The sequence below is a fragment of the Canis aureus genome, chromosome 22 (genome assembly GCF_053574225.1).
Source record: "Canis aureus isolate CA01 chromosome 22, VMU_Caureus_v.1.0, whole genome shotgun sequence".
In the NCBI taxonomy this organism is placed as follows: Eukaryota; Metazoa; Chordata; class Mammalia; order Carnivora; family Canidae; genus Canis; species Canis aureus.
The window spans coordinates 1,880,343-1,892,013 of NC_135632.1; the positions used below are offsets into that span (position 1 = coordinate 1,880,343).

An 11,671-nucleotide genomic window follows, 5' to 3' on the forward strand; every position below is an offset into this window, starting at 1 on the left:
AGGAAGGGCCGTGCCACACAGGCCGCTTAGTGTCCCTTGGCTGCCGCCCCGGCCCCCAGGGCCCTTGTGATGGAGGAGCAGCCCCTGCAGATGCTCAGAGGTCGCGAGCCCAACCTGCACAGTCTCTGCTCCGGTGAGGGTCGGGGCTGTCCTCCTTCGGGCCCTCACCCTCAGAGCCACTCGAGCGGGGACGGGTCCACTTCTGCCTCGTCACTTCTTACCCGTTACGTGTCTCCCTTCAGTCACTCTGATTGGTTCCATGGTAGCGTTTGCTGTGGTTTTGTCTATTTTCGTGGGCCTCGCCCGTGGTAAGTGAGCTCCCCGGGTGAGAGGGCTTAAAGCAGTCCTTGTCCTCAAGGTGTGGAAGGTGCCCTTAGGAGCAGAGGGTCCGGGGTTCCTCCTACACTGGAGACACCACTTCTCATGCTAGTACCTTTCTGCCTGTTGGCAGGGTACTTTGTGCTTCTAATAAGTGCACTGAAAAGGGGTTTTTATTGCTTTTTAAAAATATCGAGGCTGTAACTCACTGGGTTGGGGGATAGGCCAACAAAACTTATAATTAAGGAGACTCCAGATGTTGGCCTAAGTCCAGTCTGGACCTTCAATAGGTCCCCAGGGATCCTCAGGAAAATTTACTATAAACTATTTTACCCCTCAACCACCTCTTGGGCAATTTTGTCGGGTTAGTAATTAAGGTATATTTACAGGTGACCTCCTGCCTTTCAGTGTTTTTCAAAATGTTTCTAATGGAGGCCCTACGATGGGGTTCATCTAGTGCAGATCAGGCCACAGTGGTGAGAGTAGCATAGAGTTTCCCTGTTACAGGGAAAGTGTCGAGAGAAGCCTGGTCGCAGGAGTGGGGTTTGAGGGTAGAAGGCATCTGCCTAATTCCAAGATCTAACCTATTTCAATGTTCGTATTCTCCCTCAAGGCAGGGCCAGGGCAATGTGGCCTGCCTTACCAGCGCTAAATTGGGTGAACGGAGGAGGTACCTTTCACAGCCACAGAGGCCTAGGAACCCTACACGCAGTAAGTACAAGGGGGTACACATTGCAGTGGCTGCCTCAGTGGTTTTAGGACAGTGGGCTCCATTTACTCTAAAAATTTTGGTGGTTGGGGACAGGCCCTGGCTCCATAGGCCTGGATGGCCCAAGCCGCCATGTACGGCTGACAGGGTGCACGCTGCTCCTGCAGGGGAGTGTGCTGGGAATAGCCAGGAATCTAGAGCAGGGCAAGCCCAGGTCACAGGAGGCACTATTGGGGATACCTGGCATTTGCCCAGTTCCAAGCCGCAAGTTATACAAGTCACTCCCCCTGAAGGCAGAAGTGGAGGAAACTGGACCGACTATTGCTGGGGTTAGGCCAGTCTGACTGGGGTAGGTATCCTCCAGGGAGATACATCTGAGATCCCGGATTACTGGTGATGCCACGGTCCTCATCAGGCAACCAGTCCAAATGAGGACTAGAGGCACTAGTTTAAAATATTCCCAAAGTGTCGGCTTTAAGTGATGGACGCCCACTGGGCAGGTGGCTGGGGACCAGCTAGAGCTTCACTGGCCAATCCAGGCCCATGCTATGCAGCACAGGCCCTGGAGATCAGGGTAGCCAGAGAGCTGGAGCAGGGTGTCAGGAGAGTCCAGGTGTTTACAGTGGCATCTGCCTGCAGGACTCTGGCCTGCCTTGTCAGGATGCGGCCATTAGGAGAGGCCTGGGAGCTTTGGTGACTGGTTTGGGGAAAGAAAACATGAGAAAAAAAGGTTTTATGATGTGCATACAGAAGCTCAAACACAAAATTGAGACCCAAAGCAATGACCAATGCAGGCAGCTTTCATATGTTTTAGACAAAGAAATCTAAATCTGCAAGGAATTTAGAGGATGAAGAAAACTTATATTAGTAAGGAATTCTAGACAGAACCTGGGCTGGGGTAATAAAGCAGTAAAAGTAACAAAGGTTTGTATATTATAGGCTTCTCTGGCCCTGAATTCCCGGTCTCTGATTAAGAATGTCTACCTCTTGGTGCAGGATGGTACCTCTTTTTTTTCTTTCCTCCCCACCCCCCCCTTTATTTTTAATTTTCGAGAGAGAATGAGCATATGTGTGCCCGTGGGGGGCGGGTGTGGGGGAGGAAGGTAATCTCCAGGAGACTCTATACAGAGGCTCGATCTCACAACCCTGAGATCATGACCCAAGCCAAAAGCAAGAGTCAGGCCAGCCCTGGGTCCTGATGGTTCCCTCTTCTGAAACTTTACTGGAAGGTTCACATACTGAGCCTGGAGAATTTCTCATCTTGTTGAATTGGTCTCAGTCCTGACAAGGACACAGTTCATTAAACTCAATTCAGGAAATGGTCTCACAGTTACGTTCCCTAAGTTAGGTCTATGGTTCAAGTAATCAAGTATTAAGTCATTTCTACAGAGATAAAAGGAAAATAATGGTTACTAATTGGAGCAAAGTATAAACCAGGTTCTCAGTTCTGAGGGTAACCAGTGGAGGTTTCCAGACGTCAGTTTCTAAGCAGCTTTGGACAAGGGCAGGCAGCCACAGCCAGATCTCTCTGGTTGCAGTGTACATGTCTCTGGCGATCTTTGTACTGGCCTCTGCGTGGTCACCCAAAGATTATCCATACAGAAGCTGTTGTGCTGATTTCTCTGGTCCCATGATGTCATTCATATTCAGCTTTCAATGCTTCAAAAAAAAGGGGGGGCCATTTTATTTCTCAATGATTTCAAGTCCAAAGAACGGGAGTTCATCAGAAGTGTTACTTTGGAAAGACGTAACCAGACATTTGAAAATCTGTAAGATTTCAGGCTCTACTTTCCAGGTAGGAAACAAAACCTCAAATACAAGTAACAGAACTGGAATCCAGTATCTAAGAGTTCACCTAGTTTCACTTAAAACAATTTTTCTATAATCACTCCCATTTCTACCAATTATAAACCATAGGAAGACTGGTTTGTTTGCAAATAAGGCTGGTTTCAGTGAATTTAGCTTGATTATGTAAGTGCAGTGAGTAGTAACTGATCATATAGGCTCTTTTAAGTCTGCTTTGCTGGAACTTTTCATAAGGCAGCACAGACTGAATTTTTAAGAGTCTCTTGAGGCTTAGAAATAAAGCCATCATGCTTTGCCCTCAATACCTTCTGATTTGGGTTACTTTTCTTCTTATTAGAGTCCCCCAAATGTCCTGAGGTTCCCACACCTGCCTGGAAGTGACCTTCTTTACCTACCTGGGAAGGATGTTGAAACCCCATAAGCAAGATATCACACTGAGATTTCCAAGGTACTTTATTGGCTCCTTAAAGCTGTCTGGTCACATGTGAGCCTATGCAGATCTCTCTTAACTATGACATTCCAGTCAAAACCTTAGTAATAAAAGGTTTTTATTAAAAACCTTCAGGTTTTTAAGACCTTTGGGTTTAAAAACCTTGGGACATAGTGCTCCCAACCATGTCCTAAGGAAAACAGATTCTTACTGACCATGAGTGATATATCTCTGTGAGTAATTACGACTACTCACTGAGAGTTTCCAAATTCTGGGGGAATCAGGTAGAAGACAGATGTTTTCATTTTGCTTACAGATGTATAATTTATCAAATTTCTGTGGAAAGGTTTTCCTATATCTGGAAAAAAGATTTAAAAAAGAGCAGGATGTCAAACAAAAAGTCATAAAGATTATAATTTTCAGTTTATTGAGTCCTGTTTCTGTTGATCTTGATCTTCTGTTAGTTTTATGAAGCCATGAGTTTCTCCATTAGTTCTCTAAATTCTTACTCAGTTCAATGGTATAATCTAAGTTATTAGAGACCTGTATTCTACAGTCATCAGTCTTTTCCTTGAATCTCCTTGATGATGAAGCACTTTTGCAGAAGCATCAAGGTAAAACAACTGTCTGTAAATGACAAAAAGACTTAGAAATGGTAATGGTTAAATATCTGATTAGAATTCATGACAATGCAATTGACAAAGAAACTGGGTCATTTCTATGATGCTCAGCACTTCAAGATAATAATTAGAATTATATAACATAGAATTATACTATAATCCAGGACATATCAGCTTTCTAGGAGTTTCATGTAACTTCTAGCTTACTTATCTTAATCATATTTATGGAAATATAATCTAAGAAGGTTTAGCATCACCTATTTGACAATGATTCCCACGTAATTTAACATACCAAATAAGCATAATTAACATCTTTCTTTTATGAGGAGAATTAATCCTTGAAATCTTGCAGGGATCCTGTGGGAAATTTCAAACTCAAAAACACTTGATTTTATTTTTTTTAATTTTTTTAATTTATGATAGTCATACAGAGAGAGAGAGAGAGAGGCAGAGACACAGGCAGAGGGAGAAGCAGGCTCCATGCACCGGGAGCCCAACGTGGGATTCGATCCCGGGTCTCCAGGATCGCACCCTGGGCCAAAGGCAGGTGCCAAACCGCTGCGCCACCCAGGGATCCCAAAAACACTTGATTTTAGAATTCGATTTTGGGAGGTTTGTCAAAAAAAAAAAAGTTCAGACTTTTCATTAAACAGAATCACAGATTATAAAACAATGCTTGGTCATCCATTTAACTAAAGTGGCAAAGACTTCACAGGCAAACTTTTTTCTAAGTAATCAAGGACTTAAAGACAAAACACACCTTTTGTTTTTCTAGATAGATTATATTAAAAGTTAAAAACCTTTAAGAAACAGAGACAAAAAATGAATTTTAGTTTTGTTCTACCTTTTTATATTAAAACTCAAATCCAGCATAACCACACATTAAAATTCATTTTAAAGATTCCCCGTTCACAAACCTTTCAAGGCTTTTTTTTTTTTTCCCACATTTAGATTCTTACCTGTTTTTTTTTTCCTTTTTAAATAATTAGTCTCATTTTAGGATTAAAAAAACACATGTCCTACTTTTCTTTTTATTACATAATATCACATATTAATTATAATTTTAACCCTTAGAAACTTTATAGTGAAAAATAATGAGCAATTGAGAACCGTTAATTTACTTAATGCATCTTTAGATTGATGAATACATTCAGAATTGGCCAATCTCTAGAAATATGTGTTTCTTCATAACATAATCTTCCAATAAATAAAATCATTATCTTCCAATAGTTTTTTTCCACAAAAAAACTTTACTAGAGATTAAGTTTATTTTATTGGGAAATAAATTCATTGAATATCTAGATTAACTCCTCACTTAGCAAAGGTTTCAGTTACCAAAAACACTGTAGGTAAAACTTTTAAAATAGTTTCTCCACAAAAGCTTCACAAGATATCAGTCAGCCACTCTCAACTTTTTTGTTGTTGTAGGAAAATTCTGTAACCTAATCAAACTTCCAGGAAAGATGTCAGAGTAGGAAGATCCTAGGCTTACCTCATCCCATGGATACACCTAGATTACACCCACCTCCCTGTAAGTGTCCCAGAAAACCACCCAAGGACTGACAGAACAGACTTTTCATAGTTAATCTCAGAGAAGAAGCCACATCGAGAATGCCTAGGTACATGGACCTCTGTGGGTTCCAGCCCAAACCCCACCCACATTCTCTCCTATGAATATGCCCCATCTAGCCATACTGGGCAGGAGTTCCTCCAAAATGGCTCCAGGTATTTTCCCATAGGCAAATATGGGTGCAAATCTTGCTTACATTGTGATCCCACCCTTGTGTCCTCCTGCAGACTCTCCCATCCAATCTGCTCCACCTGGCAAGAGTCCATCCAAAGTGGCACCACAAGCAAAGCATTGTGCAAGCGAACCTGACAGTGGCCAGCACCACTCCACAGTGACTCCTGCTCTGGGGAAAGTGAAAATAACCACACACATTAGTTTGACTGCAGCCCCAACAGTGGGCTTGGAGCAGACATATGGTCTGACTGCAGGCCCTACTCACCAACAAAACCTCTCCAGGGACAATGCTGGGAGAACATGCTGCAGTTCAGTGCAACCACAGTTCTTGCAAATGAGCTGAAGGTGGGCATCTGGTCTTGGTCTGGCCCCAGTCTGGCCCCTTAACCATATAGTGACCAAAACCTGCCCATAAAAGGCAAAGAGCCATTGAAGACAACTGAAGTCAAACACATCTCACCTACAAAAGAAGGCTACACACAACACACATAGAAAATAACCCTGAAGCATTAGGTTCTGCTGCATAGGAGACATCACATTGCGAGGCACTATAGGACCTTTTCTTCAGAGGCCACTAATTTCAAAAGCAAACATAGCTGACTTTCCTAACACATAGACACGGAAAGCTAGACAAAATGTGAAGACAGAGGAATATGTCCCAAATGAAAGAACAGGACAAACTCGCAGCAAGAGAGCTAAACAAAATAGAGATAAGCAATAAGCCAAACAGAAAATTTAAAGTAATTGTCCTAAAGATACCCACTGGATTTGAGAAAAGAGTAGAGGATTTAAAAAAAAAAAATTAGAAAGAACGACTCAGAGATGAACTCAACTGAAATTAACTAGTAGACAAGAGGATGCAGAAGAATTGATCAGTGACCTGAAGGATAGAGTAATAGAAAGCAACTAAATAGAATGGGAAAGAGAAAAAAGAATATTAGAAAATGAGAATAGGTTGAAGAAACACAGTGACACCATCAAGTATAATAACATTCACATTATAGAGATTCCAGAAGAAGAGAGAGAAAAGGGGGGCAAAAAGTTTATTTTAAGAAATAAGAGCTGAAAACTTCCCTAATCTGGAGAAGAAAACAGAAATCCAGATCCAGGAGGCACAGAAAGCCCCCAACAAATACAACCGCAGTTGGTCCACACCAGGACATAATAGTTAAAATGGCAAAAAATTCTGATAAAGAATTTTAGAATTAGCAAGAGAAAACAGTTACATACAATGGAAACCCCACAAGACTATCCACTGACTTCAGGCATGATATACTCAAAATGCTAAAAGGGAAACATCTGTAGCCAAAAAATGATAGCTTTGCTGGATAGCATATAAGTATAGAAGTTTCTCTGACAAAAAAAAAAAAAAAAAGTTAAATTCATGAACACTAAACCAGACCTACAAGAAATGTCAATGGGGATTCTTTGAGTGGAAAGGAAAGAACATAGGAGGAATAAGAAATAAGGGAAAATTTTCACAGGTACATATAAGTATGGTAAAAATAGTATATTAATCTCTTGTAAAACCAGTATGGAGGTTAAAGCATTACAGCCGTACAATCAAATATATCCATGAAAATCAGTCAAGGCATTCACAAAATAAAAGGATGAAAAGTATAAAAACATACCTAAAATGTGGGCTGGAGAGAATAAAAAATTTAGTGCTTTTAGAATGGGTTCAAACTTTAGCAACCATCAAGTTAATATAGTGCATAGGATACTATATATAAACCTAATGGTAACCACAAATCAAACCACAGACCTAATGGTAATCTGTCAGATATGCAAAAACTAAAAAGAAAGGAATTCAAGCATATCATGAAGCCACAAGAAAGCAAGGAAAAAACAGGAACTACAAAAACAACCATAAAACAAGTAACAAAATGGCAATACTTATTGATAATTATTTTGAATATAGGACTAAACTACCTAATCAAAAAAATTGGGTGATAAATGGATAACATGGGAAGACCCATCTATATGCTGCCTCCAAGAGACTCATTTCAGACCTAAAGATATATACAGATTGGAACGGAAGGGATGGAGAGCATTTATCATGCAAATAGAAGCAAAAAGAAAGCTGGAATAACAATACTTACATCAAACAAAATAGACTTTAAAACAAAGACTGTAACAAGAGACAAAGAAGGATACCACATAATCATAAAAGGAACAATTCAACAAGAAGGTATAACAATAGTAGGAGAGCCTAGGTGGCTCAGTTGGTTAGGCAGATGACTCAGTTTTGGCTCAGGTCATGATCTCAGGGTCCTGGGACTGAGCCCTGCATCAGGCTCTGCACTCAATGAGGAGTCTGTTTGAGGATTCTCTCCCTCTGTCTCTCCCCATCTCTAAAATAAAATCTTTAAAAAAAAAAAAAGGTATAACAATTGCAAATATTTATGCACCCAACATGGGAGTACCCAAATACATAAAACAGCTAATAACAAACATAATGGAAGAAATTAATAGTAATGTAATAATAGTAGTGGGTTTTAACACCACACTTTCATCAATGGATAAGTCACCCAGACCGAAAATCAACAAGGAAACAGTGGCTTTGAATGACAAATTGGACCAGAAGGATTTAACAAAATACTCAGCAAAATACACACACTTCCAGTGAACACGGAAAACGCTCCAGAATAAATCACATTAGGCCACAAAACAAGTCTCAAGAAATTCAAAAAAACTGAAATCATGGGGATTCCTGGGTGGTGCAGCGGTTTGGCGTCTGCCTTTGGCCCAGGGCACAGTCCTGGAGACCCAGAATCTAGTCCTGCGTCAAGCTCCCGGTGCATGGAGCCTGCTTCTCCCACTGCCTGTGTCTCTGCCTCTCTGTGTGTGTGTGTGTGACTATCATAAATAAATAAAAATTTTAAAAAAACACAAACCATAACATGCATCTTTTCTGATCACAATGCTATGCAACTAAAAAATCTGGAAATCACATAAATACATGGAGATTAAACAAAACGCTACTAAACAGCAACTGTGTCAATGAAGAAATCAAAGAAAAACTTTAAAAAAAAATACATGGAGACAAGTGAACATGAAAACACAATGGTCCAAAATCTTTAAGATGCAGCAAAAGCTATTCTAAGAGGGAAGTCTACAGCCATACAGGCCTACATCAAGAAACAAGAAAAATCTCAAACAACCTAATTTTATACCTAAGGAAGCTGGGAAAAGAGGAACAAGCAAAGCCCAAAACTAGCAGAAGGAAGGAAATAATAAGGATTAGGACAGAAATAAATGAAATAGATTAAAAAAAACAATTGAACAGATCAATGGAACCAAAAGATAGTTCTTTAAAAAGATCAACAAAATTAATAAACCTTTAGCTAGACTCATGAAAGAGAAGGGGGGACTCAAAGTCAAAAATGAAAGAGGAAAAATACCACCACAGAAATACAAAGGATTATAAGAGAAGGTCATGGAAAATTATATGCTAAGAAATTGGACATCCTATAAGAAATAAATTCCTAAAAACATAACCTCTCTAAACTGAATCAGAAAGAAACAGAACATTTGATCATATTGATTACTAGTAATGAAATTGAATCAGTAATCAAAAAACTCCCAATAAACAAAAATCCAGGATGAGATGGCTTCACAGGTGAAATCTATCAAACATTTAAAGAAGAGTTAATATCTATTCTCAAACCCTTCCAGAAAATAGAAGAGGAAGGGAAAGCTTCCAACTTCATTCTGTGAGGCCAGCATTACCCTGATACCAAAACCAGATGAAGCTAAAAGCCAACCTACCGAATGGGAGAAGATACTTGCAAATGACAGATCTGATAAAGGCTCAGTACCCAAAATATATAAAGAATTTCTATAACTCGACACCAAAAAAACAAATAGTGCAATGAAAAAATGGGCACTTACTTCTTCAAAGAAACCCTAGAGATGCGAAACAGACAAATAAAAAGATGCTCAACATCACTTACCACCAGGGAAATGCAAATTAAAAATACAAGGAGATATCCCCTCACACCTATCAGAATGGCTTAAATCAACAACAGTAGAAACAACAGGTGTCGGGGAGGACGTGGAGAAAAAGGAAACCTCCTGCACTGTTGGTGGGGATGCAAGCTGGCACAGTCACTACGGTTCCTCAAAAAGTTAAAAATAGAACTACTTTATGACTCATTAATCTCACTACATTATAGTGATGTATATACTATAGAATACAGTATAGTGTATATATATAGTATAGTGAATACAAGAACACTAATTCAAAGGAATATATGCACCCCCGTCTTTATAGCTACATTATTTTTAATAGCCAAGATATGGAAGCAGCCCTGGTGTCCATCAGTTGATGAATAAAGAGGAGGTGGCTTCATTTTATATATACACACACACACATATATATACACGCATATGGAATATATATATTTATAATGGAATTTATACATAATGGAGTATATATACATATAATACGTGTGTGTGTGTGTGTGTATATATATATATATATATATATATATATAATGGAGTATTTTTCAGCCATAAAAAAGAATGAAATCTTGCCATTTCCAACAACATAGAGGAAGCTATAGGGTATAATGCTAAGTGAAATAGAAAAAGACAAATACCATAGGATTTCACCAATATGTGGAATTTAAAAAATAAAAGAAATGAGCAAAGTGAAAAATGAGGGAGGGGAGAAACAAATCAGGAATGGACTCTTTACAGATCAAAGAGATGGTTGGGGGGCCGGGGCGCATGAGTTAAACAGGTGGTAGGGATTAAGAAGGGCACTTGTGATGAGCACTGGGTGTTATACGGAAATGTTGAATCACTAAATTGTACACCTGAAACTCACACTGTATGTTAGCTGGAATTAAAAACTCTTAAGAATTAGAAGAATTTCAGGAATTAAAAGAATTTAAAAATTTTAAGAATTTAAAAGAAATAAAGACTTAAAAATTATAATTTTTGTTCCAAGAGTTTTGAGGTATTTGTTATTTAATTTCCTCCACCCCCCGCAAAGTATAGGATAATTTTCATCCTACATCATGATCTTCTATAATACCTAGAAACATTTGAAAGGAATAGGCAAGCTTTGGGATTAGTAAAGACAGATGGGCTTTGAGTGGTTTCTAGAGTTGCATTTCTGCTCTGTAAAGATTGGCAAGATAAGAACCATTGTTTCTGATTTCCCCAAAGAACATCCATTTACATCCTGAAAAATAAGGGACTCACCTACTTTTCTTTAGTTTGCTGCTTTATATCTGGGAAATCTTTAACTAAAATTAGAATAAAAAGACTTAGGTCTTTGTAAAGTCTGTATAAAGCATTTTAACAAAAACCTACTTTCTGAGTATAAATTTCAACTTTGGTATCTATCAGCCAATATTGGTCTTTAGCAGATTAAGGGAGGAGGGCCTAAGAAATTTTGGTCATCGGTTTGGTCATCGGTTTCCTTTCATCAGAGGGGTTGTGAATGGTTACTAATCCATCCAATTTCTCTCTAAATTTGGTAGGATCTTCTTAAAGTGGAGGTAAAAGGGTCTTATCATTTTAAAGATCGGTTGCTGTTCAGGGGACATATTTTTTTTTTTTTCTTTCCCGAGAGGTATAAGGTATATCTTGCAAAAGACATTGCATAAAAACGTCTGAGGCGGACAGCCTGTGATCACAGAGCCCTGAAAAATCGAAAAAAAAAAAAAAATTGTAAGGAACAGGTTCTGCTAAATTTTCTTCCCGGCTATTAAGCATTTACCTATTAGTGGTCTATTTGGGGCCTATAGATGAGGCCAGACAGCTCTGTGTGAGGAAAGGCAAGTTCTTAAAAACAGGCAGTTGGGAGCCAGATCTTGAGAAGGAGAATTTACTTTGGTTGTAGAAATTAATTTCTTGTCTTAAATCCACGTAATCTCGGTTTCCAGCTCGTAGGGAGAGTCCCTGGGGGTAGCCGGTTCCACTACTAGGATGGGAATCAGGAGGCAACCGGCACCCAAGCGAAGGGGCAACTCTTCCCCAGGTCGGCTGCTCTTGGAGTGCTGTCGGCCACCACCTTCCTGTAATACTCC

The 11,671-nt window shown here is 39.5% G+C and overlaps 1 long non-coding RNA gene across 1 annotated transcript; it reads left to right on the forward strand.

Moving 5' to 3' along the window:
* Positions 1-577: 577 nt before the first annotated feature.
* On the forward strand, positions 578-10,473 carry LOC144293636 (uncharacterized). Its single transcript, XR_013360818.1, has 3 exons — positions 578-1,029; positions 3,171-3,281; positions 5,681-10,473. It is a non-coding gene; the product is annotated as an uncharacterized LOC144293636 (long non-coding RNA).
* The last annotated feature ends 1,198 nt before the right edge of the window (positions 10,474-11,671 follow it).